Source organism: Staurois parvus, unplaced genomic scaffold, assembly GCF_062004578.1.
Source record: "Staurois parvus isolate SC_StPar_1 unplaced genomic scaffold, SC_StPar_1.0 ptg000015l, whole genome shotgun sequence".
NCBI classification, from domain to species: domain Eukaryota; kingdom Metazoa; phylum Chordata; class Amphibia; order Anura; family Ranidae; genus Staurois; species Staurois parvus.
Window position 1 is genome coordinate 8,431,288 of NW_028317811.1, and position 27,100 is coordinate 8,458,387.

The 27,100-nt window shown below is 42.2% G+C and overlaps 1 protein-coding gene across 4 annotated transcripts in view; it reads left to right on the forward strand.

Moving 5' to 3' along the window:
* Window positions 1-27,100, forward strand: part of RBBP8 (RB binding protein 8, endonuclease) — a 106,186-nt gene that overhangs the window by 8,331 nt on the left and 70,755 nt on the right. Inside the window, exon 1 of one of the 4 annotated variants that reach the window (XM_089678401.1) lies at window positions 20,356-20,480. The exons of the other annotated variants lie outside the window; for them this stretch is intronic. The gene's annotated coding sequence lies outside the window, so the exon portion shown is untranslated. Of the gene's footprint in view, window positions 1-20,355; window positions 20,481-27,100 lie in introns of those variants that run through there. 4 annotated transcript variants of the gene reach the window in all.

A 27,100-nucleotide genomic window follows, 5' to 3' on the forward strand; every position in this document is an offset into this window, starting at 1 on the left:
TGAAAAGGTACTCAAAGTTATGAAAATTCTTCTACAACAGAATAAAAATTTGAAAGTGACGTAATGTATTTGTATTGTATTTTCAGACAAAAACTGTACTGATTGAACGGAAATCATACGATCTGGTATCGTACAAGAAATATGTTCATGCATGTCCCTTCAAATAATTTCTGACGAAAGCTGTGTACTGACAATCAGATTATTGTAGGATCAGTTCAAAAGCAGTATTTTTCATACAATTTTCTGATTGTATGTATTAGGCTTTAACAACACTGTATGTTACAACCTATGTCCACTATAGAGGTAAAGGAAGGCTATTAAATAATCTATCAGCAAATCACATTTCATTGTTCTAACTGCTCTAAATTGATGACAGGTAACAATGGCTGCTAGAGGTTTGCACATTTGCTATATCATTAACACCCAGTGTAAGTTCAGTAGAATTAAAAGAGAAGTTTGGGAATTTAAAAAAACGTCAGGAATCTGGGTGGATTCTGACTTTAAAGTTGGGATCTCTCCATAGCCTGGAATGGCTCAGCAAAGTCAGATGACAGCAGTCTTTAGCACGCTGTAGGCTTAATACAAGTACAGGAGTGCAGACCAAAAGAGCTGTGGCCATACTTCTCCAAATAAACCAGCGTATATTCATCTTTAGTTACAGGCAGGGGAGACCCTAGGTTTGGTGTCACCCGGTGCGGTAACACTTGGTGACACCCCCTCTGACGATCCTGCAGGATGGCAACTGCCTAGGGATGCCACTGGCTACAGGTAGACCCAGTTGGATTGCATCCCTGGATTCTTTCTTCTCTGAGTCTAGTACAAACTACTGCTAAATATAAGTCTTCACCACAGCAGTCCTAGCTGTTTTCCTCATAATGTAACATCATTGCATAAATTAAGATTTTGAGTAGAGGGTGGAATAAACCCTTGAGAAAGCTGCAGCACATAGGCATAAGGTTCAGAGCCTCTAAGTCTCGGTTCACACTACTGCGATCTCAAAGTTGTGCGACTTACAGTGCGACTTTGCCAGGCAACTTGAGTACTACTTTTGATGCAACTTGATGTGACTTTGATGTGACTTTAAAGTGACTTTCAGAGAATGCCTGGATAATCTTACTGTAATGTCAAATGTCAATCCAAATCACATCAGTTTAGATGAGGATCCGACTTGGAGGTGACTTCCATTAAAGTCTATGGACACAAGTTGGATAGAAGTCACCTTGAAGTAGTACAGGAACCTTTTCTAAGGTTGGAGCAAATTCAGTAGTGATAATTAAGACAGCTCTCAAAGACTAACATGGGATTTCACATGTCATGTGACTTGGGATTTCACATGTCATGTGACTTGGGGTCTCACAAGTCAGATCCCAAGACACAACAGTGTGAACCGAGCATAAGAGATGTCAGAAAAGTTTTCATCATTTATCAAAAAAACTTGGAAGGTGGGCAAACTGATGCACATATGAGGTGCATGTGCCCTCAATAGTTGTAGCAGCCACCTAAACCTTCCTTTCATGGCCAAATCTCAGGTATCACAGTGGTAAAGCTTGCCTGTCCCTTTCTATTGGCCAGTGAAGCAGTCTATCATAATGATGGGACATAAAAACACATGTGCAGACATAGCAGAGCAGCAAGCTCAAGCACAGCCTGGAAGTGTCACTGCCTGACAGAATGGCCCAGCAGTTCGCCATGATGTGGACATAATCAAGTCTTGAAGGTACGGAGCAACTCCAAGGTGCCTACACTTTATACCTGCAGCAGCTGGCCCCTTCCCGTCCAAGCCAGTGTCTAATCTTATATCAGGCTGTATGGGACATTAAGAATATCTGTTCTAGAATGGACCAGCATTTAGCAATGACTTGGACATGACCAAGTCTTGAAGGCGGCAGCAGATATGTGCAGGCACCGCTAGGTGCCTACACCTCAAACTTGCATCAACTACCCCCCCTTCCCCACTGGACAGGTTCTCTGTTATCATAATGTATAAAGTTTACAATTTCCAGAATGGTATATCAATCTTATAATCATACAGCACAGACTAACAATAAGAATACCGTACAATATGCAACAATGCGCTAAATTACTTTTCTTTGTGAATGATAATACAGAGGTTTCCCACACTTCTACTCTCTAAGTCTATCATTTGTATTTACTTATATGAACATACAGATGCCATTTTAGTTGGTCCAGTAATGTGCAGAGTTTGAAAAAAGAAAATAATAAGCAAGTACATGTCATAATCCCAGGCTGACATATGACACTATCAATAGCCATATTTATTCAGATGTTTATTTAAGCCTTTGTTTTGTCCTGAAATTAAGAAAGTCTGAGGAAAACACAATGAATTTATGAATGTAAGGAATGTCCACAATGCTGCCTAATCAAGTCGTTCATTAAAGCGGAATTCCAGTTGAATAAAAAAATAAATAAAAGGTAGAAGCTACAAAAACTGTAGCTGCTGACTTATCTCCACTTACCTGTCCCTCGGTCCAGCGGTGTCCTCACTACAACTGGTTTCAGCAGGTGTCTTCTCTCCTTGGTGTCGGCATCTTCAGTGTGGGCACCTGGCTGGGACAGCTTGCAGCTTCACAGCCGGGTGCTCACTGTGCATGTGCAAGTAGCGCTGCGCTTTGTGAATGGCCCCGTAGTCTCCTGGGACCTGTCACATGACCCAGAAGACTACAGGGAGGGAGGGTGGAGGACAACTTCCGCTTCCAAGCGCCTTAAGTGATTGCACTGGAAGTGGGAGCGGGTACCTGCCAAATTCCCCCCCCCCCACCGCTCCCCAAAGGTGCTAATCCTTAACGGGGTGCAGAGGACAAAGCCTTAAAGTGGATCTTCCCCTTTTGGGTTGAGTTCCGCATTAGCAATACTTTTTAGCAAGTTTTATTTGTCACTAAGCATTTGCAGTGGCAAATTTTTAAAAATGATTGTTTCATACATGTATTTTACACATGTATACACATGTACACAGCCAACCATATGTACAAAGTATCGATTTAAACTAAAACACAACAATTTCACAATTTCACAACAAGTGCACTGACACAAATACACTCACAGGCCAATTTATTATGTACACCTGTTCAACTGCTTGGTAACATAAATTGCTAAAAAACCAAACACATGGCAGCAACTCAATGCATTTAGGCATCTAGACGTGATGAAGTTAAAACCAAGCATCAGAATGGGGAAGAAAGGGGATTTAAGTGGCTTTGAAAATTGCACGGTCGTTGGTGCCATACGAGCTGGTCTGAGTATTTCAAAAACTGCTGATTTACTGTGATTTTCATGCACAACCATCTCTAGGGTTTACAGAGAATGGTCCAAAAAAGAAAATATCCAGTGAGCGGCAATTGTGTGGACAAAAGTGCCTTACTGATGTCAGGGATCCAAGGATTGTAGGGTCAGAATTTGGAGTAAACAACATGAAAGCATGGATCCATCCTGACTTGTGTCATGATCGCGGCCTCAGACCCCAGACCTTCTCGCCAAACTCGTGACCGAAGGACTAGCCGATCTAAAACCGCGATGTCACGTGCATAACAATGCCACACCCAGCTGCACCCTGCACAACGATTTTCCAGATAATTGGACCACAATCGATGTACCGGCAGACTGAACGATTGTTACTGGGCAGGTTAATTACGCAATTAACCCTTCACACTGCCACCACCTCTTTTTTGTACAGAGAAAGAGGAAACTCGGCAATATCAGTTATAACACTATAATTAGAGATGAGCGAATCGAACTAGGCGAACCGGAATTCGAGTCGAATTTCAGGAAATATTCGATTCGTGTCGAAACCGAAATTTTGCCTACTTCGGGTGCGCGAATCGAACATTTCCCGATCAGCCGGCAAAAGTGTCCCTGCAGTGAGCTCCGCTATTTCTGACAGTTCTCTGACAGAAGGAACACATGTTTAGCGGTTGAAACATTGTATCTATTAGTTTACATTTAGGATACAGATGTTTCAACCACTGTACATGTGAAGAAGTTGTGAGAGAACTGTCAGAAATAGAGGAACTCTGCACATACACTTTTTGCCGGCTTGGAATTATTCTTCTTTTCATCCTACTTCTTCTTCTTCTTCATCCTCAGAAGAAGAGGATGAGGATGAGGATGAAGAAGAAGAAGAAGAAGAAGAAGAAGAAGAAGAAGTAGGATGAAAAGAAGAATAATTCCAAGCCGGCAAAAAGTGTATGTGCAGAGTTCCTCTATTTCTGACAGTTCTCTCACAGCTTCTTCACATGTATAGCGGTTGAAACATCTGTATCCTAAATGGAAACTAATAGATACAATTTGTATCTATTAGTTTCCATTTAGGATACAGATATTTCAACCGCTGTACATGTGAAGAAGCTGTGAGAGAACTGTCAGAAATAGAGGAACTCTGCACATACACTTTTTGCCGGCTTGGAATTATTCTTCTTTTCATTCTTCTTCTTCTTCCTCATCCTCATCCTCATCCTCATCCTCTTCTTCTGAGGATGAGGATGAAGAAGAAGAAGAAGAAGAAGTAGGATGAAAAGAAGAATAATTCCAAGCCGGCAAAAAGTGTATGTGCAGAGTTCCTCTATTCTGCAGATACACTTAGAGGAGCTCTGCAGATACACTTAGAGGAGCTCTGCACATACACTTTTTGCCGGCTTGGAATTAATCTTATTTTCATCCTACTTCTTCTTCTTCTTCTTCTTCTTCTTCTTCATCCTCATCCTCAGAAGAAGAAGAGGATGAGGATGAGGATGAAGAAGAAGAAGAAGAAGTAGGATGAAAATAAGAATAATTCCAAACCGGAAAAAAGTGTATGTGCAGAGCTCCTCTAAGTGTATCTGCAGAGCTCCTCTAAGTGTATCTGCAGAATAGAGGAACTCTGCACATACACTTTTTGCCGGAAACCGCTGTATGGAGTGAATGTCCCAGAACTGTCAGAAATAGACTATTTATGACAGTTCTGGGACATTCACTGCATACAGCTGTTTTAAACCGCTGTATGGAGGGAATGTCATGGAACTGTCAGAAATAGACTATTAATGACAGTTCTGGGACTGTCCTTCAATGCAGCGGTTGAAACATTGTATGTATTTGTTTCCATAAATGGATCCATTTATGGAAACAAATACATACAATGTTTCAACCGCTGCATGGAAGGACAGTCCCAGAACTGTCATTAATAGTCTATTTCTGACAGTTCCATGACATTCCCTCCATACAGCGGTTAAAACAGCTGTATGGAGTGAATGTCCCAGATCTATCAGAAATAGACTATTTATGACAGTTCTGGGACATTCACTGCATACAGCTGTTTTAACCGCTGTATGGAGGGAATGTCATGGAACTGTCAGAAATAGACTATTAATGACAGTTCTGGGACTGTCCTTCAATGCAGCGGTTGAAACATTGTATGTATTTGTTTCCATAAATGGATCCATTTATGGAAACAAATACATACAATGTTTCAACCGCTGCATGGAAGGACAGTCCCAGAACTGTCATTAATAGTCTATTTCTGACAGTTCCATGACATTCCCTCCATACAGCGGTTAAAACAGCTGTATGGAGTGAATGTCCCAGATCTATCAGAAATAGACTATTTATGACAGTTCTGGGACATTCACTGCATACAGCTGTTTTAACCGCTGTATGGAGGGAATGTCATGGAACTGTCAGAAATAGACTATTAATGACAGTTCTGGGACTGTCCTTCCATGCAGCGGTTGAAACATTGTATGTATTTGTTTCCATAAATGGATCCATTTATGGAAACAAATACATACAATGTTTCAACCGCTGTATGGAAGGACAGTCCCACAACTGTCATTAATAGTCTATTTCTGACAGTTCCATGACATTCCCTCCATACAGCGGTTAAAACAGCTGTATGGAGTGAATGTCCCAGATCTATCAGAAATAGACTATTTATGACAGTTCTGGGACATTCACTGCATACAGCTGTTTTAACCGCTGTATGGAGGGAATGTCATGGAACTGTCAGAAATAGACTATTAATGACAGTTCTGGGACTGTCCTTCAATGCAGCGGTTGAAACATTGTATGTATTTGTTTCCATAAATGGATCCATTTATGGAAACAAATACATACAATGTTTCAACCGCTGCATGGAAGGACAGTCCCAGAACTGTCATTAATAGTCTATTTCTGACAGTTCCATGACATTCCCTCCATACAGCGGTTAAAACAGCTGTATGGAGTGAATGTCCCAGATCTATCAGAAATAGACTATTTATGACAGTTCTGGGACATTCACTGCATACAGCTGTTTTAACCGCTGTATGGAGGGAATGTCATGGAACTGTCAGAAATAGACTATTAATGACAGTTGTGGGACTGTCCTTCAATGCAGCGGTTGAAACATTGTATGTATTTGTTTCCATAAATGGATCCATTTATGGAAACAAATACATACAATGTTTCAACCGCTGCATGGAAGGACAGTCCCAGAACTGTCATTAATAGTCTATTTCTGACAGTTCCATGACATTCCCTCCATACAGCGGTTAAAACAGCTGTATGCAGTGAATGTCCCAGATCTATCAGAAATAGACTATTTATGACAGTTCTGGGACATTCACTGCATACAGCTGTTTTAACCGCTGTATGGAGGGAATGTCATGGAACTGTCAGAAATAGACTATTAATGACAGTTCTGGGACTGTCCTTCAATGCAGCGGTTGAAACATTGTATGTATTTGTTTCCATAAATGGATCCATTTATGGAAACAAATACATACAATGTTTCAACCGCTGTATGGAAGGACAGTCCCACAACTGTCATTAATAGTCTATTTCTGACAGTTCCATGACATTCCCTCCATACAGCGGTTAAAAACAGCTGTATGGAGTGAATGTCCCAGATCTATCAGAAATAGACTATTTATGACAGTTCTGGGACATTCACTGCATACAGCTGTTTTAACCGCTGTATGGAGGGAATGTCATGGAACTGTCAGAAATAGACTATTAATGACAGTTCTGGGACTGTCCTTCAATGCAGCGGTTGAAAACATTGTATGTATTTGTTTCCATAAATGGATCCATTTATGGAAACAAATACATACAATGTTTCAACCGCTGCATGGAAGGACAGTCCCAGAACTGTCATTAATAGTCTATTTCTGACAGTTCCATGACATTCCCTCCATACAGCGGTTAAAACAGCTGTATGGAGTGAATGTCCCAGATCTATCAGAAATAGACTATTTATGACAGTTCTGGGACATTCACTGCATACAGCTGTTTTAACCGCTGTATGGAGGGAATGTCATGGAACTGTCAGAAATAGACTATTAATGACAGTTCTGGGACTGTCCTTCCATGCAGCGGTTGAAACATTGTATGTATTTGTTTCCATAAATGGATCCATTTATGGAAACAAATACATACAATGTTTCAACCGCTGCATGGAAGGACAGTCCCAGAACTGTCATTAATAGTCTATTTCTGACAGTTCCATGACATTCCCTCCATACAGCGGTTAAAACAGCTGTATGGAGTGAATGTCCCAGATCTATCAGAAATAGACTATTTATGACAGTTCTGGGACATTCACTGCATACAGCTGTTTTAACCGCTGTATGGAGGGAATGTCATGGAACTGTCAGAAATAGACTATTAATGACAGTTCTGGGACTGTCCTTCCATGCAGCGGTTGAAACATTGTATGTATTTGTTTCCATAAATGGATCCATTTATGGAAACAAATACATACAATGTTTCAACCGCTGCATGGAAGGACAGTCCCAGAACTGTCATTAATAGTCTATTTCTGACAGTTCTATGACATTCCCTCCATACAGCGGTTGAAACCGCTGTATGGAGTGAATGTCCCAGAACTGTCAGAAATAGACAGAAACTGTCACAGAACTGTCCTTCTTCTCATCCTTCTCCTTCTTCTCATCCTTCTTCTCATCCTTCTTCTCATCCTTCTCCTTCTTCTCATCCTTCTCCTTCTTCTCATCCTTCTCCTTCTGCTCATCCTTCTTCTCATCCTTCTCCTTCTTCTCATCCTTCTCCTTCTCCTTCTTCTCATCCTTCTCCTTCTCCTTCTTCTCATCCTTCTCCTTCTCATCCTTCTCCTTCTCCTTCTCATCCTTCTCCTTCTTCTCATCCTTCTCCTTCTTCTCATCCTTCTCCTTCTCCTTCTTCTCATCCTTCTCCTTCTCCTTCTCATCCTTCTCCTTCTTCTCATCCTTCTCCTTCTCCTCATCCTTTTTCTTCTCATCCTTCTCCTTCTCCTTCTTCTCATCCTTCTCCTTCTTCTCATCCTTCTCCTTCTTCTCATCCTTCTCCTTCTTCTCATCCTTCTCCTTCTTCTCCTTCTTCTCATCATTCTCCTTCTTCTCATCCTTCTCCTTCTTCTCATCCTTCTCATCCTTCTTCTCATCCTTCTTCTTCTCATCCTTCTCCTTCTTCTCATCCTTCTCCTTCTCCTTCTTCTCATCCTTCTCCTTCTTCTCATCCTTCTCCTTCTTCTCATCCTTCTCCTTCTCATCCTTCTCCTTCTCCTTCTTCTCTTCCTTCTCCTTCTTCTCATCCTTCTCCTTCTTCTCATCCTTCTTCTCTCATCCTTCTCCTCCTTCTTCTCATCCTTCTTCTCATCCTTCTTCTTCTCATCCTTCTCCTTCTTCTCATCCTTCTCCTTCTCCTTCTTCTCATCCTTCTCCTTCTTCTCATCCTTCTCCTTCTTCTCATCCTTCTCCTTCTTCTCATCCTTCTCCTTCTTCTCATCCTTCTCCTTCTCCTTCTTCTCTTCCTTCTCCTTCTTATCATCCTTCTCCTTCTTCTCATCATTCTCCTTCTTCTCATCCTTCTCTCCCTCTCTCATCCTTCTCTTCTTCTCATCCTTCTCCTTCTTCTCATCATTCTTCTTCTTCTCATCCTTCTTCTTCTCATCCTTCTCCTTCTCATCCTTCTCTTTCTTCTCTTTCTTCTTCTTCTCTTCTCTTTCTTCTCATCCTTCTCCTTTCTTCTTCTTTTCTTCTCATCCTTCTCCTTCTCCTTCTTCTCATCCTTCTCCTTCTTCTCATCTTCTCTTCTCCTTCTTCTCATCCTTCTCCTTATTCTCAGCCTTCTTCTTCTCATCCTTCTCCTTCTCATCCTTCTCCTTCTCATCCTTCTCCTTCTTCTCATCCTTCTCCTTCTTCTCATCCTTCTCCTTCTCCTTCTTCTCATCCTTCTCCTTCTCCTTCTTCTCATCCTTCTCCTTCTCCTTCTTCTCATCCTTCTCCTTCTTCTCATCCTTCTCCTTCTTCTCATCCTTCTCCTTCTCCTTCTTCTCATCCTTCTCCTTCTCCTCATCCTTTTTCTTCTCATCCTTCTCCTTCTCCTTCTTCTCATCCTTCTCCTTCTTCTCATCCTTCTCCTTCTTCTCATCCTTCTCCTTCTTCTCATCCTTCTCCTTCTTCTCATCCTTCTCCTTCTCCTTCTTCTCTTCCTTCTCCTTCTTATCATCCTTCTCCTTCTTCTCATCATTCTCCTTCTTCTCATCCTTCTTCTTCTTCTCATCCTTCTTCTTCTCATCCTTTTCCTTCTTCTCATCCTTCTTCTTCTCATCCTTCTTCTTCTCATCCTTCTCCTTCTCATCCTTCTCTTTCTTCTCATCCTTCTCCTTCTCCTTCTTCTCATCCTTCTCCTTCTTCTCATCCTTCTCCTTCTTCTCATCCTTCTCCTTATTCTCAGCCTTCTTCTTCTCATCCTTCTCCTTCTCATCCTTCTCCTTCTCATCCTTCTCCTTCTTCTCATCCTTCTCCTTCTTCTCATCCTTCTCCTTCTCCTTCTTCTCATCCTTCTCCTTCTCCTTCTTCTCATCCTTCTCCTTCTCCTTCTTCTCATCCTTCTCCTTCTTCTCATCCTTCTCCTTCTCCTTCTTCTCATCCTTCTCCTTCTCCTCATCCTTTTTCTTCTCATCCTTCTCCTTCTCCTTCTTCTCATCCTTCTCCTTCTTCTCATCCTTCTCCTTCTTCTCATCCTTCTCCTTCTTCTCATCCTTCTCCTTCTTCTCCTTCTTCTCATCATTCTCCTTCTTCTCATCCTTCTCCTTCTTCTCATCCTTCTCATCCTTCTTCTCATCCTTCTTCTTCTCATCCTTCTCCTTCTTCTCATCCTTCTCCTTCTCCTTCTTCTCATCCTTCTCCTTCTTCTCATCCTTCTCCTTCTCATCCTTCTCCTTCTCCTTCTTCTCTTCCTTCTCCTTCTTCTCATCCTTCTCCTTCTTCTCATCCTTCTTCTTCTCATCCTTCTCCTCCTTCTTCTCATCCTTCTTCTCATCCTTCTTCTTCTCATCCTTCTCCTTCTTCTCATCCTTCTCCTTCTCCTTCTTCTCATCCTTCTCCTTCTTCTCATCCTTCTCCTTCTTCTCATCCTTCTCCTTCTTCTCATCCTTCTCCTTCTTCTCATCCTTCTCCTTCTTCTCATCCTTCTCCTTCTCCTTCTTCTCTTCCTTGTCCTTCTTATCATCCTTCTCCTTCTTCTCATCATTCTCCTTCTTCTCATCCTTCTCCTTCTTCTCATCCTTCTTCTTCTCATCCTTTTCCTTCTTCTCATCCTTCTTCTTCTCATCCTTCTTCTTCTCATCCTTCTCCTTCTCATCCTTCTCTTTCTTCTCATCCTTCTCCTTCTCCTTCTTCTCATCCTTCTCCTTCTTCTCATCCTTCTCCTTCTCCTTCTTCTCATCCTTCTCCTTATTCTCAGCCTTCTTCTTATCATCCTTCTCCTTCTTCTCATCATTCTCCTTCTTCTCATCCTTCTCCTTCTTCTCATCCTTCTCCTTCTTCTCATCCTTCTCCTTCTTCTCATCCTTCTCCTTCTCCTTCTTCTCATCCTTCTCCTTCTCCTTCTTCTCATCCTTCTCCTTCTTCTCATCCTTCTCCTTCTTCTCACCCTTCTCCTTCTCCTTCTTCTCATCCTTCTCCTTCTCCTTCTTCTCATCCTTCTCCTTCTCCTTCTCCTTCCTCATCTCCAAGGGCATTTAAATTAAAGGTACAGTGTTCTGCACTAATTTAAAGGCTCTCTGAAGCCTAGAAACCCTTTAAATAAGTCATCTTCGTAGCGGAGAAATTCGCATCGAATCGAATTTCACACTGGAATTCGCCGAATCAGCCGAATCGAATTTTTCATTTCTTCGCTCATCTCTAACTATAATGGTTGAGATAATCGTCTGTATAACACGGTTATACAGAGGGTTAAACAAACACAGTAGCGGTCTCTTTAGAGACAGGAATTCGTAAATTGCAATACAGAGCTATAGAAACAGTTCAACACTTTCAGAAGGAAAGATTTATTACTAAAAGGTCAAATGGGTGCAATAAAAATATTTACAGAAAAAGATGTAACTAAGATATATATATAAATATACAGAGACTAACAGCACAGCAAAGAGATATCAGAGAGAGGTGAAAGGGTTAAGGTACTTGCCAAAGTCCTGGGTTAGCAGATCCAAGTTTCAGAGCAAAAGGGCACGGGTTTCCCCAGGTGGTATTGATGTTAAAAATGGGAGACGTCTTCAACTCTTTTCCCTTAGGTCTGACAGCCCAATTTGTAGTTCCCCAGCAGGGGGTGTCTCTGAAGTCAAGGACCAATACCCCGTTTAGGGCATGTAGGTATGGGCGGATACCTCATCTAGAGCCAAAATCTCCCATAACTCATATTTTGGCCCATAACTTTCCATCTGCACAAGTGACATTCCACCTGCGGCTAGATTATTATGCAGACACATCTGAGGATTGATTAGATATGAATTATGAAATTATACACTGAACGGTTCACGAGATCTATTTTTCTGTTTTCCTATGTATTCGAGAGAATGCGAGTGACCTACCAAACTGTTCGCCTTCTCGTGGCCAATCTGACGATTTGTCCGGTTTTTATGTAAGTCTCTCATATTCCAAGATATGAGACATAGGGGAAAAATGGATTTTAACAAAGGTTATCTGGTCGTGTTTCCTGGGAATGTTCTTTGAATTCCGGGGCAAAGCTTGCCTTATCTTATATGAGGTGTTAAATTTCACAGGTTCTTTGGACAGCTAGGCCCTGGCTCAGAGAGGTGTTTTATAGCTCTGGGCTCCCTGCTGGCTCTAGCCTGCCAGTGACCCACAACCAGATGTCCTTGTGAAATAACAGAGAGGAAGAGGGGGGGAAGAGGGGGAAATATGTTTGTCAGGATGGTTAACCCCTTTGTCAAGATGGAGGTTGAAGCCAAAATGGTTGAACCGCGTCCCTCTCTGGGTATACGCTGTTACACCTTGTCTTAATGGTTCAGGCTGGTGGTGTAATGGTGTGGGGGATATTTTCTTGGCACTAGCAAGGTGTATCTAATACAGTGACTGTTGAGTGTATATCACAAAGGGCCATCAATACAATATTCACCAAATCAATTTGTTCAGGTTTTTCCTCCACAGCCATGCAATAAATCACCATGTTCATCGAAACACAGGAGACCTCTAAGTAATTAAAAGTCTAAATGCATGAAATTTCAGATGCTTCTTTGTTGTAAGTAAATTCACATATATCTTCCTGTTTCTCATACGTGCCAAAAATTTTCTAAACACTTGATGACCTCATAAAAAACAATTTTAAAGTGTATTGTCCACATTAATTGAAATATATTGAACGCATGTTGAGAAAGTCTTTGATGACGAAACGCGTTGAACAGTATTGCCAAAGCACACAGCAAAAGTAATAGCATTTGTCTTTCACTTAGTGCAATATTAGTCAACCACGTATGTGTTTACTGCCGTGACCTCACACAAGCTGTTTCCCCATCTAGGATTTCCCAATAGATTTTTTATTATATCTCAATGAAATTAATACTACACTATGAATGTATTTGTTTTATGAGGTCATCAAGTGCTTAGAAGATTTTTGTCACATGCATTAAATATAGGAAGATATATATGAATTTACCTACAACAAAGGAGTGTCAATGATTGAGTGTATAAAGACCTCTTTGACATGGGTGAGCAGTAAAACTAGACAGCTGAGGGGTGGTTTTACTGCCTCCCCGACTTCCCACCTAAAGCCTACCATTTAGCTAGAGGGGGATGATCACATGTTGTGGTGGCGATGCTTTGTGCGCTGCATATCTAGTTGCCAGAAAGCACCGCCTGTAAATCTTGCTCATTCAAGTCAGTGGGCTGTGCCAAAACCATGAGCCAAATGCTTCGCTAATGGTTATAGTGCATTAGTCTCACGGAAAACTTCTGTTTGGCAAACAATTAAGCAAAGAAAACCAATAGGCCTTTTAAAGATGGCAGAATTGCCCCTTGAGTGCCTGACAGTGGCTGCTCAGTCACACTCTGAAAAGCGTTCCACCAAGGAAAGCTTTTCAGAGAATGGACAAGTGAGAGCTTAGCTTTAGACCTTCTGACTACTTAGAGGTCTCACAGGTTTTGGTGAATGTGGTGATTTAGTGCTGGTGCACTCCAGCAAAGTGCATTATTGCACTGTTGTGCGATGTGAAGAAAGCAGTGTAACTTTTTTTTTGTGAGAACTTTATTGAATTGTCACAATGTGAAATGCACTCAATACTATTGGCTGCAGAACAGTGCAGTGCAATGCATGCTGCGCTAGGAAAGTACAGCATGCTGTTTCTTTTTGTCATCACGGTATGGGGGTATGCATTGCGATGACAGAGAAGGAAACTGTGTGACTTGTCTATTCGTTGGGACTGCATTGTGAAAAGCTGTCCAGTGCATCTGGTGTGAACAACTGAAAAAAATGGACAGATTTAAAGAATTTTTTATTCATGATCCTTTGTGACATAGTTGTTTCAGTGGACTTTGGACTAGTTATGTGTTTTATATTTAATAGGTACATTAATACTTGATTGGTTATGGGAGGGTGAATGCATAAGGATACAATGTGTTTTATTGTTGGATTTGTTAGAGTAGATAGAGCAGCCTTCACTAAATGATGGACTGAGGTCCAGATCCGGACCTACTGAAGGCCCAGTCCGGACCTACAGCCCATCATTCTTCTCTGCTAGATCCTTACTAAACTGCAGCCATTGGTTGTTAGGATTGCCCGCATCATAGCAACCAATGATTTCATGTGTGTGCCCCGCCCTCTGCAGCACGCTTCTTCTCCCAGCTCATGCCCCTACATGGCTCTAATGGAATCTACTCATCTATAGTGAGACTCTGACGGGGTAATCTGAGGTATGGGGGCACTCTGATGGGGACTCTTGATGTAAGAGGGCACCCAGATAGGGACACCTTGTCTGAGGGCACACTGATGGGGGAAACTCATGTATGGTGACACCTGATGTATGGAGGCACTCTGATGGGGGCACCTGATTTAAGGGGGTACTCTGATGGGAACACCTGATATAAGGGGGTACTCTGATGGGAATACCTGATATAAGGGGGTACTGTGATGGGGAGACCTGATATGAGGGTTTACTTTGATGGGAGCAAATTAACTAAGAGGTACTATGATGGGGAAACCTTATGTAAGGTGGTTCTTTTTTCTTTTACTTGAAAAGAGAAATTTGGACCTCGGCTGGAAGAAAAATTTTAGTGACTGGACCTCCTTGAATGTTAATTCATTACCCCTGAGATAGAATATAGAGATCTCATTGTAACCACACACTAAGCATGAGCTATCACTATATTTAAGAGTTGGCAGCTAATAATATTTTTGATGTCAATAGCCTTTGCTTGATTTTTCTTTCTGGGTTTCAGAAAAGAGTGGTGATTACAGACTTATTTTATGATAGTGCACAGTTGAAATTTTGTATGGATAAAAAATAAATAGCTGAATTGAAATAACACAGAAGGATAACACCTTAAAAATCCTTTCCACGGTTTTGTTCCTCTGAAAATAACGGACCATAACTCATTTTGGGTGGCGTAAACTATTAGTAACATTTTCAGCAAACAAAGGCAGTTTTTAAAAATCGATAGTCACTTTTCTTACTTTATAAATTGTGCTTTGCATATTTTCCTCTACTTACTATACAGCCAAGGATAGATGTACATGCTGGCGCAACTGACTGGCTGGAGTTCCCACTTCGACTGTTTAACCTTTCTCCGCCTATAGGGTCTACCGTGTTAGATTAGCCATATCATCTCTTACAAAAATGTTTCTATGTATGAACCTATCACTTTTTCTTTCTGTTTTATGAGAAATTTCCACCATGACCTGCTCTATATACAATGCCTTCTTCATGGCTTATTTATAAAGGTTAATCTTGTGTTATACCAACTGTGATCCCTGTGGTTCACAATTGCATTATTTTAAAAACGTTTCATCTTAAAAAATTGCATGGATATGCCCAACATATATTAATATAATGATAAGTAGTTTTCTAAACAGGGAACATTGTCACAAAATATATTTCTATGAAAAAAAAACATCACTGAAATTTCAACCTTTATAAATAGGTTCAATATGCAGTAGAGCACCAGAACAGTGCAAAGAAAATTCCACAAATAAACCAAACCCAAATTTTATTTTACAATGCACTTTTTATTGTGCCTATGCCAGGTACATAAAAAGGAGAATTTTAGCATCTGTGTCTGGGTATGTCTCCTCGGTTTCAAAGGTTTATATCACAATAACTCTTGCCTATGGGCCCATTTACACTTAAAGTGATTGTAAAGGCTCAAGGTTTTTCACCTTCTATGCATGTGCAGTATCCCCCCCAGCCTCCCCTAATACTCACTTAAGCCCCCTCTTGATCCAGTGATGTGCACTGGAGCCTTGGCTATCTCAGGACTCCCTCACCTCATTGGCTGGGACAGAAGTGAAAGCTCAAAGTGAACCAATGAGAAGAGAGAGTGGTGGGGCTGAGCAGTGGCTCCATGTATGAATGGACACATGAAGCAGCGGGTGCTGTGGGGGCACCCAACAGGAGGGAGGGGCCAGGAGCACCAGTGGGCGACCCGAGAAGAGGAGGATCAGGGCTGCTCTATGCAAAACCACTGCACACAGCAGGTAAGTATAGACATGCTTGTTAAGAAAAAAAATCACTTCAAGCTTACCATTATGGTGTATTAATGCACATGCATTTACATGGGCTATAGCACGCATTAAAATTCATTACATATACCTTGTAGTGCACAGCTGTGTATTGTGCATTGGAATATTCTGTACAATACATTTGGGAGCCATTCACAATGAACGGCACTGCAGGCCACTTCAGGTTTTATACACACAGGACTTAAAAACACGCCGCTTTTATGGACTTTTTGTTTTTTTCCAGTCCATAAGAGCACTTCTATTTAAACTTATGTGTCCATGTACACATAGGCATTTAGAGGCATATTAGAAGAGGAGCATTTACAGGCTGAAAAAAAACACCAAAAGCATGTTCAGGAGAGGAGCTGAACAACAGAAAAAAATGTTGCCTAAACGCATGTAAAAGTGTCTAAATGTGCCTTAATGTTAGACGCACCTAGCACTTGGGATTTAATGCAGTCCAATGGCCAGAATAACATCTATACATGTGTTCAGTCCATGGCTTTGGGCATGCTTTAATAAGGCTTACCTGTAGGTACTGTAAGTCTCTCCTAAACGTGCATTATTTAGGAGATATTTACTGTAGCAGCGCCGGTGATATCATTATCGCATGTGCACTGAGCTCTCAATGGACGTTGTTGAGAGAGCCATGCCGCAGCCGAAACTCCCACGCACATGCGTGGGAGTGATGTCATTGCGGCTCAGCCAGTGAAATGGCCGCTGCTCATGAACTAAAATTGGCCAATGCTGCGTCCCACTACTGGTGCGAAATTAGAAAGAAAATTCTTAGTTATTATTTTCCAAAGAAAGTTAATTTGGAATTCGACCCATGTCTCTTAGGTTGTAAGCTCCAATGAGCAGGGCGCTCTGAATCCTCCTGTATTAACCACTTGCCCTCCTGAGGATTTACCCCCCTTCCTGACCAGACCATTTTTTGTGATACAGCACTGTGTTACTTTAACTGACAATTGCGTGGTCATGCAATGTTGTTCATAAATTAAATTTATGTCCTTTTTTTCAACACAAATAGAGCTTTCTTTCAGTGGTATTTGATCGCCTGTGCATTTTGTTATTTTTTGCGTTATAAACAAAAAAGACCAACAATTTTGATTAAAAAAAACCCAGCATTTTTTATTTTTCCTATTAAACACATCCAATATAAAAAAATTAAAATCAAATTTCATCATAAATTTAGGCCAAAATGCATTCTGCTACATGTCTTTGCTAAAAAAAAAATTCCAATATGTGTAAATTAATTGGTTTACGTGAAAGTTATAGCATCTACAAATGGTGGTATATATACTGGAATTCTTTTTTTTTCTACTAGTAATGGTGGCGATCAGTGACTTATAGAGGGACTGCAGCAGGCATTCTGATACTGGATGGAACTGACTAACTGCCACTGACATCCCCAGTGAAACTAATACATTGATGAGTGCTAATAAAAAGTACTGACACTGTACTAATGACACTGCGCAGGAAGGGGTTAACATCTGGGGCGATCAAAGGGTTAACTGTGTGCTGTGTGTGTTTTATATAGTGTGCTGTATGTGTTTTATTGTGTAGACAAGCTTCTTTGTATTGCTCTGGCCTAAATTTATGACAAAATTTGATTTTTAAATTTTTTTTATAGGAAATGTTTAATAGCAAAAATCAAAAATACTGTTTTTTTTTTTCAAAATTGTTGGTCTTTTTGCTGTGCAGAGCAATACAAAGCAGCCTGACAGGGGAGAGATCTGTGTTGTTTACATACAGACCTCTCCCCTGTCAGCTCCGCCAACGATCACCAAGTCCCGGCTGAGAATTGGCTTCCAAAACCTGGTGATTGACATGCTGAGGAGCCAATAATACAACCATCAGTCCCCTCATGCCAGGGTACTAGGTGTAATCCTAGACTCCCATCTGTCCTTTCAGCCCCAAATCCAATTGCTGTCCAAATCATGTAGACTTCACCTCCGCAACATCTCCAAGATACATCCGTTCTTAACCTCGGAAACCACTAAGCAACTTACTCACTCCCTGGTTATCTCTCGCCTTGACTACTCATTGGCCTACCTCATGGCAGGCTATCCCTCTCTTCATTCTATCACGAATGCTGCCGCCAGACTCATCCACCTTACTAACCGTTCCATATCTGCCAATCCCTTCACTGGCTTCGCATTGCCCAACGAATAAAATTCAAAACATTAACAATCACATATAAAGCCATGTATAACTCTGCCCCAAATTACATCACCGATCTTGTCTCCAAATATCACCCAAACCGTACTCTCCGCTCCTCGCACGACCTCCTGCTCTCTAGCTCCCTTGTCTCCTCCTCCCATGCTCGTGTCCAGGACTTCTCCAGAGCGTCCCCCATCCTCTGGAACTCTCTACCCCAATTTATCAGACTATCGCCTACTCTGCTCACTTTTAGGCGATCTCTGAAAACCTATCTCTTCAGAGAAGCCTATCCTGCCCTAAGCTAATAACTGAATCTTCTACTCCTCCTGCCAGTCCATCCCCCACAGTTATTACTTTTTGTACCACTAATTCCTCCCTCTTAAATTGTAAGCTCCAAGGAGCAGGGCCCTCCTAACCCTCTTGTATTGAACTGTATTGTTACTGGATTGTCTTCTGTTATATTGTAAAGTGCTGAGCAAACTGTTGGAGCAATATAAATCCTGTATAATAATAATAATTATATTGGTGCGGGTGTGGAGCGTGCGTGCCCCCAACCCAGAAATAAAAAATGACGTATATACTGTATACGTGATTTTGCGCATCCTTGCTGCCATGTAGCAGTACTTCTGCTATAGGGTGGACAGGAAGAAGTTAATTTGTATTGTAATTGTTCTGTATACCCTTATATTATAAAGCGCTGTGTAAACTGTTGGTGCTTATATATAAATCCTGTATAATAATAATAATAATGTATGGGCTACATTGGACATGATTTCCTTTGGGAGTATCCCACCAATAATGACTATTTTTTGTAGCAGGGGATGCTCAAAATCTGACTTGTATCTTAGTGCAGACGTTTGGGAATATTGGTGAGCCAATCACACAAGCAGGAAATGACGAATCTGGGGGGCATTGTGTACAACATCTGTGTACAGAACGCCTCCAGGTTGCCATTTTGCATTTTACAGAAAATTACAGCGCTACAGATTGAAGAGGAAAAGTAATTTTTAATGACAATAACAGGACAACTTGTGTTGTAATTGTATATGTTCTTTCTATCATTCTTTTTTATTTACTAATTTTTTCCCCCCACAAAAGTGGAGTTCCTCTTTAACCTCCTTGGCGGTATTCCCTAATGTAGCTGGGGGTAAAATTTCAGTACCAAGAGCGGTAACCCCAAGCTACACTCGGGCTTACCATGCGGTGTTGCTCAGAGAGTCCCTGCAGCACTTACCTTGTCCTTCGCTCCAGCAATGTGTCCCCTGCAGCGTCCCCGGCCATCTCCTCCGGCCGATGCCAGTATCCGGCTTCCGTGCTCCGATCCCTGTGACGTCGGGACGTACGGGCGCCAGAACCGGCGGCAAATTTGAAATTTTTAAAAAATGTAATTTTTTTAAAAATGATTATTATATAGTAAAACATTGCTGTTTCAATGCATTTCACATATATTTTGTCCCTACTGCTTTGTCCTGTGCCCTGCCTGCATTTTGACTGTTCTTTCTGCCTGGAAACTTAGAAAAATTCATGGCGTCCAAAAAGCGTCCCTTTATGTCAACAGCGGTTGTAGACCGGCTAGAGAACAGCGATAATAAATCAGAACCACTTGCAGAATTCAGTGATGATTCATGGGGAAATTCGTCATCAGACACTGAAAACGATTTTGCGACTTTGCTCAGCGATGTGCGAATTTGCCTCTGTATTTCAAATTTCAGTGTTTTTGGTTTGATTATATTATTGAATTAAATATATTATTATTTTTTATGATTATTTATTAAATTATAATTTATGATTTCGTGTTTCAAGTTTTATCATACCCGGGATGTTTACTAGCATCTTGTTTGGACAGATTTCAGAGAGTTATTCCTAAAAATTACAGGCCTACAATAAAAAACGACATATTTCCATGCAAAAAAATGGTACCGCTTTCAGCACAAAAAATCAGAAAGAATCTTACTGCCGAGGAGGTTAAGGATAACCCATAAAAAAGAGGGGATTTAAGTAAAATAACAGGAAAGTGAGTTGAAGTTTATGTGTAACGCTCCACTGATAATAAGGGAAATACAGTGGTCATGTGTACAGCCGTGGCGGAGTCATTATATACAATGTTACTACACCCTCCCTATCTCCGGTGGGACTGCTTTATTTACATTGGTTGTGGAGACGAGTTCTGAAGCACAGCCAGCCGAGCCACACTACGCATGCGGCGTCCGAGCACGGCGTGTATAGCGTACAGCCGGCATGGGACTGTGTGGGTCATGTGACTGACTTCCTGCATGTTCATATTTCCCGCCGGGACCGGGATGTCCGCACTGTGGAGGGAGGAGCCAACCAGCTGTACGGTAATTACCGAGGATACACCCCGTACCCCTCCTGTGTGTGTCTATAGAGGGAGCTGGGCTACAATGTAATGTACACCGGATGTACTGAGGGATACTGTGTGTGTGCCCATAGGACAGGCACCTCTTTTCAGCCTGGAATTGTCAGTTCTAATGTTCACATACATAATAACTTCCTCGTTTTCCTGCATTATAGACGGTACACTCCTCACATGTATGATATATGTGTGTGCATGTAGTGGGGAAGTTCCTGCAGCTGTTGTCTGTGGCAGTCTCAGATTCACACACATTACCAGCAACAAAGTATGAAGGTTTTCAGTAACCTGTGTTACAGATCCGTCTGCTGAAGGAGATCTACATTTTATATGAGCCTGCTATGCAACATGTTTGTATAATATCACACAGAGAAGACATGTAAACACGTATGAACGCATCTCAATGCAACACAGATTAGCCACATGTCTGCAGGGCACTTTTACCTCCCTCCTGCCCAGGCCAATTTTCAGCTTTCACCCTAGGTTCACATCTGTGCGGGTTGTGACGCTGCGGATCCGCACGAAGATCCATGCAGCAGCACCACCCGCATAGAGAAATGCAGACCCATGGGCGGGTGCCATTAATTCTAATAGCACGCTGCCTGCACTGGAAAATGCAACCGTACTAGGAACCGAGGTTCCCATGCGGGCTGTAATTTCCAAAGAAGTGCAGGGACTTCCCTGCATGGCACGGGAGTGCATTCAAATGAATGGGCTCTCGTGCCCGTGCAAAACGTGGCCGCATGGCCGTATAGATGTGAACGGGGGGTCAGTGCTATTGCACTTTGAATGACAATTGCGCGGTCATGCAACACTGCACCCAAACTAAATTTTTATAATTATTTTGAGACAGAGCTTTCTTTGCACTGAAAGGCAGCACTCATATATGGTACTGATAGGTGGCACTGATACTGATAGGTGGCACTTAAAGCAGAGCTCTACCCAAAAGGGGAAGTTCCGCTTTAAGGACTGCTCCCCAGCTCCCCATTAAGGATTAGCACCTTTTGGGGGCGGGTACCCAAATTTGACAGGTACCCACTCCCACTTCCAGTCTGATCACCTGAGCAAACGGAAGCGGAAGGTGTTCTCCCTCCCTGTAGTCTTTTGGGACACGTGATGGGTCCCAGAACACTACAGGACCATTCATGAAGCGTAGCGCTACTCGCACATGTGCAGTGGGTACCCGGCTGTGAAGCCGCAAGCTATCACAGCCGGGTGCTCATATTGAAGATGCCGGTGTCTGGAATCCAAGATGGCCAGTGAAATAGGCTTTGGGGACATACCGTGGGACAGAGGGACAGGTAAGTGGCTGTTTTTTAAAAGTCAGCAGCTACAGTATTTGATGTGCACTGGTATGTGGTATTGATGGGGCTACACTGATCATAAGGGCACTGATCATCAGTATACATGTCCCCTCTGAGGAATGCCGCTTACCGGCTCTCCTCAGCTCACGCGCTGTCAGCATGAGGAGAGGACTGTTGATAACCGGCATTTCCTATTTACGTGTGATCAGTTGTGATTGGACACAGCTGATCACATGATAGAGCCTACGTCATCAGCTCTTTACTGCAATTGGTGATCCACTGTATCCCAGAGACACAGCGCACCACCGATCGCCGTGTGCCCCCGGGGGCACGCATGCGCAGCTAGAGTGGGAGGATGTCATATGACGTCCTCCCAGAACAAGAAGGGGATAGTTTGCTTGGTAAAGGGACTCAATTGAATCTGTCAAATTAATCCCTAAATAAGGCAGAGAACTGCGGGCCCATTGAAAGTCATACATAGTCCTAAGTTGTCGTTCTATGGCAGAGGGTAACGAAACGTTAAGGGCTGTCATTTTCTGAGAGTTTAAAGAGAGCCCAGAAAGTTCAGAGAAGTGGCTCAACAGAGATAATAGATTAGGTATTGTGGTCAAAGGGGAGGTAACATACATAAGGACATCGTCAGCAAAGAAAGTGCATTTATGTTCCTGATGACCGCAGTGAACCCCGTGGATTCCAGGATGGGATAGCTACGGGTTCTATTGCCATTGCAAAAAGTATTGGGGAAAGTGGACAACCTTGTCTAGTGCTGCGTCGAATTGGGAACACGGGTGATCTGTAACCTCTGGACACTTGAGCTGAGGGAGTCTTGTATAATGATTTTAGTAGTGTAAGAAATGCAGGACCAAATCCATAAGCTCGCAAAATAGTAAATATTCCCAAGTTAGGCTATCAAAGGCTTTATGGAGGTACAGAGAAAGAAGCAACAACTCCCGTGAAATAGGAGCATCCCAGTTCAAGCGGACACTGGAAATCAAAGCTATGGACCTATGAATCTATGGCTATGATTTACCTGATTGGCAAGATATAGCCTTGGCATTGTCTAAGGTTTCCATCAATACCACCTTAATTGAGGCAAATTATAAAACATTATTGCGATGGTATCTGGTTCTGACCCAGATTGCGAAGATGCACTCATCTGCCTCACCTATGTGCTTTCGTCATTGCAGCCAGATGGGTTCTATGTTCCATGTCTGGTGGCGATGTCCGATAGCAAATAGAGTTTGGATCCGCATGTTTAACCTTATCTACATGGTGACGGGTGAATGTTCGCAGGGCCCCAGAGACAGCCCTCTTTCATAAAGTATAGTGTCAACAAAACCCTAAAATGCTTACCTATATGATGTTAGCAGCAAGAATCACTATTGCTAAACACTGGAAGAGATCAATTATTCCGCTTGAGTATGTGAAGAATAAATTGAATTGGATCATGATTAACGACAGACTCACCTGTATTTACACAATAATACGGACAAATTTGATAGAACATGGAACCCATGGATTCAATACATTTCCGTGCCTTGATACTTCCTGACTTGACCCTCTTCTTTCCTTGTTCTTATTTACTTCCTTTTCTTACCTTTTACTGTCACTTTTTATTTCCCCATTTTCTGGGGCTAGTTGAACCTACTCTTTATTCGTTCTACAACATCTGTCATGTTTTCATTGATGCCCATTCTGTGTGATTTATAGGGCTATGACTACTGACTCTCCTATACCTGGTGGACTTAATGCTGTGAATTTTTTTGCTTAAATTATCCAATTGTTTTTGCATAGATTTTTAAGTTTCTTTGGGTATGTCTGCTGTTTGTTAACCCAGGTGTTCTTTTGTGCTATTTCATATATTTTGTGATAACATGACGTTTGTCTATTGCACTGTTTGTAACTTGAAAAATCTTAATAAAAACTATTGGAAAATAAAATGATAGTAGCAGGCTTATGTCATATGTGCTTGTATGCACCACATACTAGCACATTATGACAGACTTACCTAAAAAAAACATAAACAGATCCCTCCTGCGGCACACTGTCACCACTGACACACTTGAGCGTATATCAGGCGTGCTCTTTAACCGCTGTGTGCTTCGGATCGAGGTAAAGGGCCAATCACAGCAGCCCTTCACCGTGTGATCAGCAGTGTCCAATCAGCTGTCACAATGTAACCAGCCTTTTCCGTTTATTGGCTCTCCTTTGCTTACACAGAGACAGTGTGAGCGCTAATATGTCAGGCACAGCAAGTAGAGCATTTGCACTGAGAATCGGCATTCATCATCAGTGCAGCCTGATCAGTGCCCATCAGTAGAACTATAGGGATTTTTTTTTCCTTTTAGAATAAAACAAGGGAGGGTTACAACCTCTGTCAGATTTTTTTTTCCACCAGCTGTGTCCCATTGCAGAAATTTCCCTTCAATTCCTGTCCCATAGCCAAACAGGAAGGGAGAGGAAATCCCTGCAAATTAACCAGTTCCCGACCGCGCTATAGCCAAAAGATGACTACAGCGCGGTCGGCTAGTTCTGGGAGGGCGTCCAAGGAAGATTTATTTCTTTTCTGGGGAAAACCCAAAATTTGGGATTTTCTTTCAGTGATAATGTTAAACAAGACAAATAGAGAGGGTGAATCTTCTTAATGGGGGTGCAGACAGCAATAAAAACTGAAAGGGGTTCTAATCCATATCCACTCTATCCAAAACTAAAAAAAGGTTTTGCCTTTATACTTTAAGGCAGCTTTCACACTGATGTGTTTTTGTTGTGTTTTTACCTTGCTAAAAATACAGCAAAAACCCAATCCCTTTAAGCCCTAATAGACTCTTCACTCTTCAGTGCATTTTGAAATGTCATGCATGCTGCATGTTTGGTGCAGTGTTCAAAACCACACTAAAAAAAACAAGTCCCCAATGAATTAAGAGGGGTGTTCAAGTCAAACCGGGACCTTTGCGTTCAAGTAATAAAAAAACAAATTTCAAGGAGTAGAAACTGCATTTATTTTTCGACACACTCCCCTGAGTTTAACTAATGCCTGCAAAACTTCGGCAAACAAAGAGATTTGTCAGTACACCTGAACCATTGTAGGACAGCCTGCTTCACGTAATCATCATTGTGTTCACCATTCCCACAGAAAGATTTGTCTCTTGTGAAATTTCATGGCAGGTTATGCATTGATTATCCAGAATCAGGCGTTCCACATGCTGAATGTTCACAGGAATAGCTTCTGTGGGCTGGGAACCACCACGGCCGAGATCATCACTCAAAGACGTATGGCCATCTTTGAAACGTTTACACCATTCATATGTCTTACTGCAGCTGAGCATTTCATCATTGTACTGTGCTTGAAGTCTTCTGTAGATATCCACGAGTTTTTCACCTTCGTTCACAAGAAACTTCATCACCACATGCTGTTTCATGCACTCACTAACATTGTTGTCTGCCATCTTGATTACCAGTCTCTGGACTGGTCCGCGTTATGTGTGTTGCTTATCAGTAATAGGACACACTTACTACTGTGTGTAGTACCACCATGCTAACATCCCTTTTTTTATACCTGTAAAATTAAAAGTCCATAGGTGCACCTGTAAAATTAAATGTCCACAGGTGCATGCTGGGTAATAGGCACCCAGGAAATGCAGCAAAACGCATATGTGTTTTTAACACGTTTTTGCATTGGGGCAGTGTGAAAACAGCCTAAGGGCCCATTCACACTATCTGCAGTCACCTGTGTTTGAAATCAGGGCAAAACACAGGTAACTGCAATGACACACGGTAAACAATAGTTTTCTGCGTGTCAAGTTTACACCAGAACTGTGTTGCACTGCTTTCCAGAGCAGAGCTATATTATGTTACATTTATATAATATTGCACTGTTCTTCTGGGTCCTGCATGTCACTGCCCAGCAACTGTGCTGCTGTACAATGACATGAATGGTCTGTTTGTACACTTCGAGAAAAAGGTTGAAACAAAAAGGGTGAGCTGTGTGATGTGATAAAATGTGCACTGCACGGCTCTACAGCCAAAAACCCTATGTGAGAAGCACCAATATGGGCTGCATAGCAGTGTGAACAGGCCCTGAAAACTTTATTTTAGGGAACCTGTGTTATAGGAGAAGTATAGCCAAAGCTTTTTTGGCCATACTGCTCTTGTGGGTCACAGAAGTGCACTTACTAATGCTGTCATGTGATCCATAATCAGCCAATAGTGGGCTAAAGCCCACTGTCGGCCTGACCTCACAGACCTGCTTCAGACTTTGGAGGGATCCCGACAATAATATGAGGATCCACCCAGATGCCTGACTGGCAGCAGGCTCAATTTCTGAGCGCACTGAGAAACAGCTAAACTTAATGCATCTAAACACAGGAATCTGTGTCCCTCGGACACAGCGGATCACGGAAAGAGCCGAAGATGTCGGCTCGGTCATGTGATCAGCTGTGTCCAATCACAGCTGATCACATGTAAACACGGAAATGTCGGGTATCAGCATTTCTCTCCTCTCAAGCTGTCACGCTGACATCTCGAGAGGAGAGCCGGTAATCGGCTTTCCGTGGAGGGGACATGTACACTGATCATCAGGGCACTGATGATCAGTGTGGCCCCAGGAGTGCCACCTGTCAGTGCTCATTAGTGCCACGTGCCAGTGCCACATCAATGCCACATATCAGTGCATACCAGTGCACATCAATGCCACATATCAGTGCCCATCTGAGCTGCCTATCAATGTCACCCATCAGTGCCAGTCAGTGCTGCCTATCAGTGCCAGTCAGTGCCGCCTATCAGTGCCGCCAGTCAGTGTCATGTATCAGTGTCATGTATCAGTGCTGCCTTTCAGTGCCCATCAGTGATGCCTGTCAATGCCTATCAGTGCAACCTACCCGTGCCTCCTCATCAGTGCCACCTATCAGTGTCCATCAGTGCCCATCACTGCAGCCTCATTAGCGCACATCAGTGAAGGAGAAAAATCATTTATTTACAAAATTGTATAACAAAAACTAAGAAAAAACGTGTTTTTTTTTTTTCAAAATTTCCAGTGGTTTTCGGTCTGTTTAAGAAAAACTAAAAATCCGAGAGGTGATTAAATACCACCAAAAGAAAGCTCTATCTGACTCAAAAAAATGATAAAAATTTCATATGGGTACAGTGTTGCATGACCGCGCAATTGTCATTCAAAGTGTGACAGCGCTGAAAGCTGGAAATTGGCCTGGGCAGGAAGGGGGTATGAGTGCCCTGTAGGCAAGTGGTTAACCACCCACATGTGGTAATATACCATTGTCTGTAATTA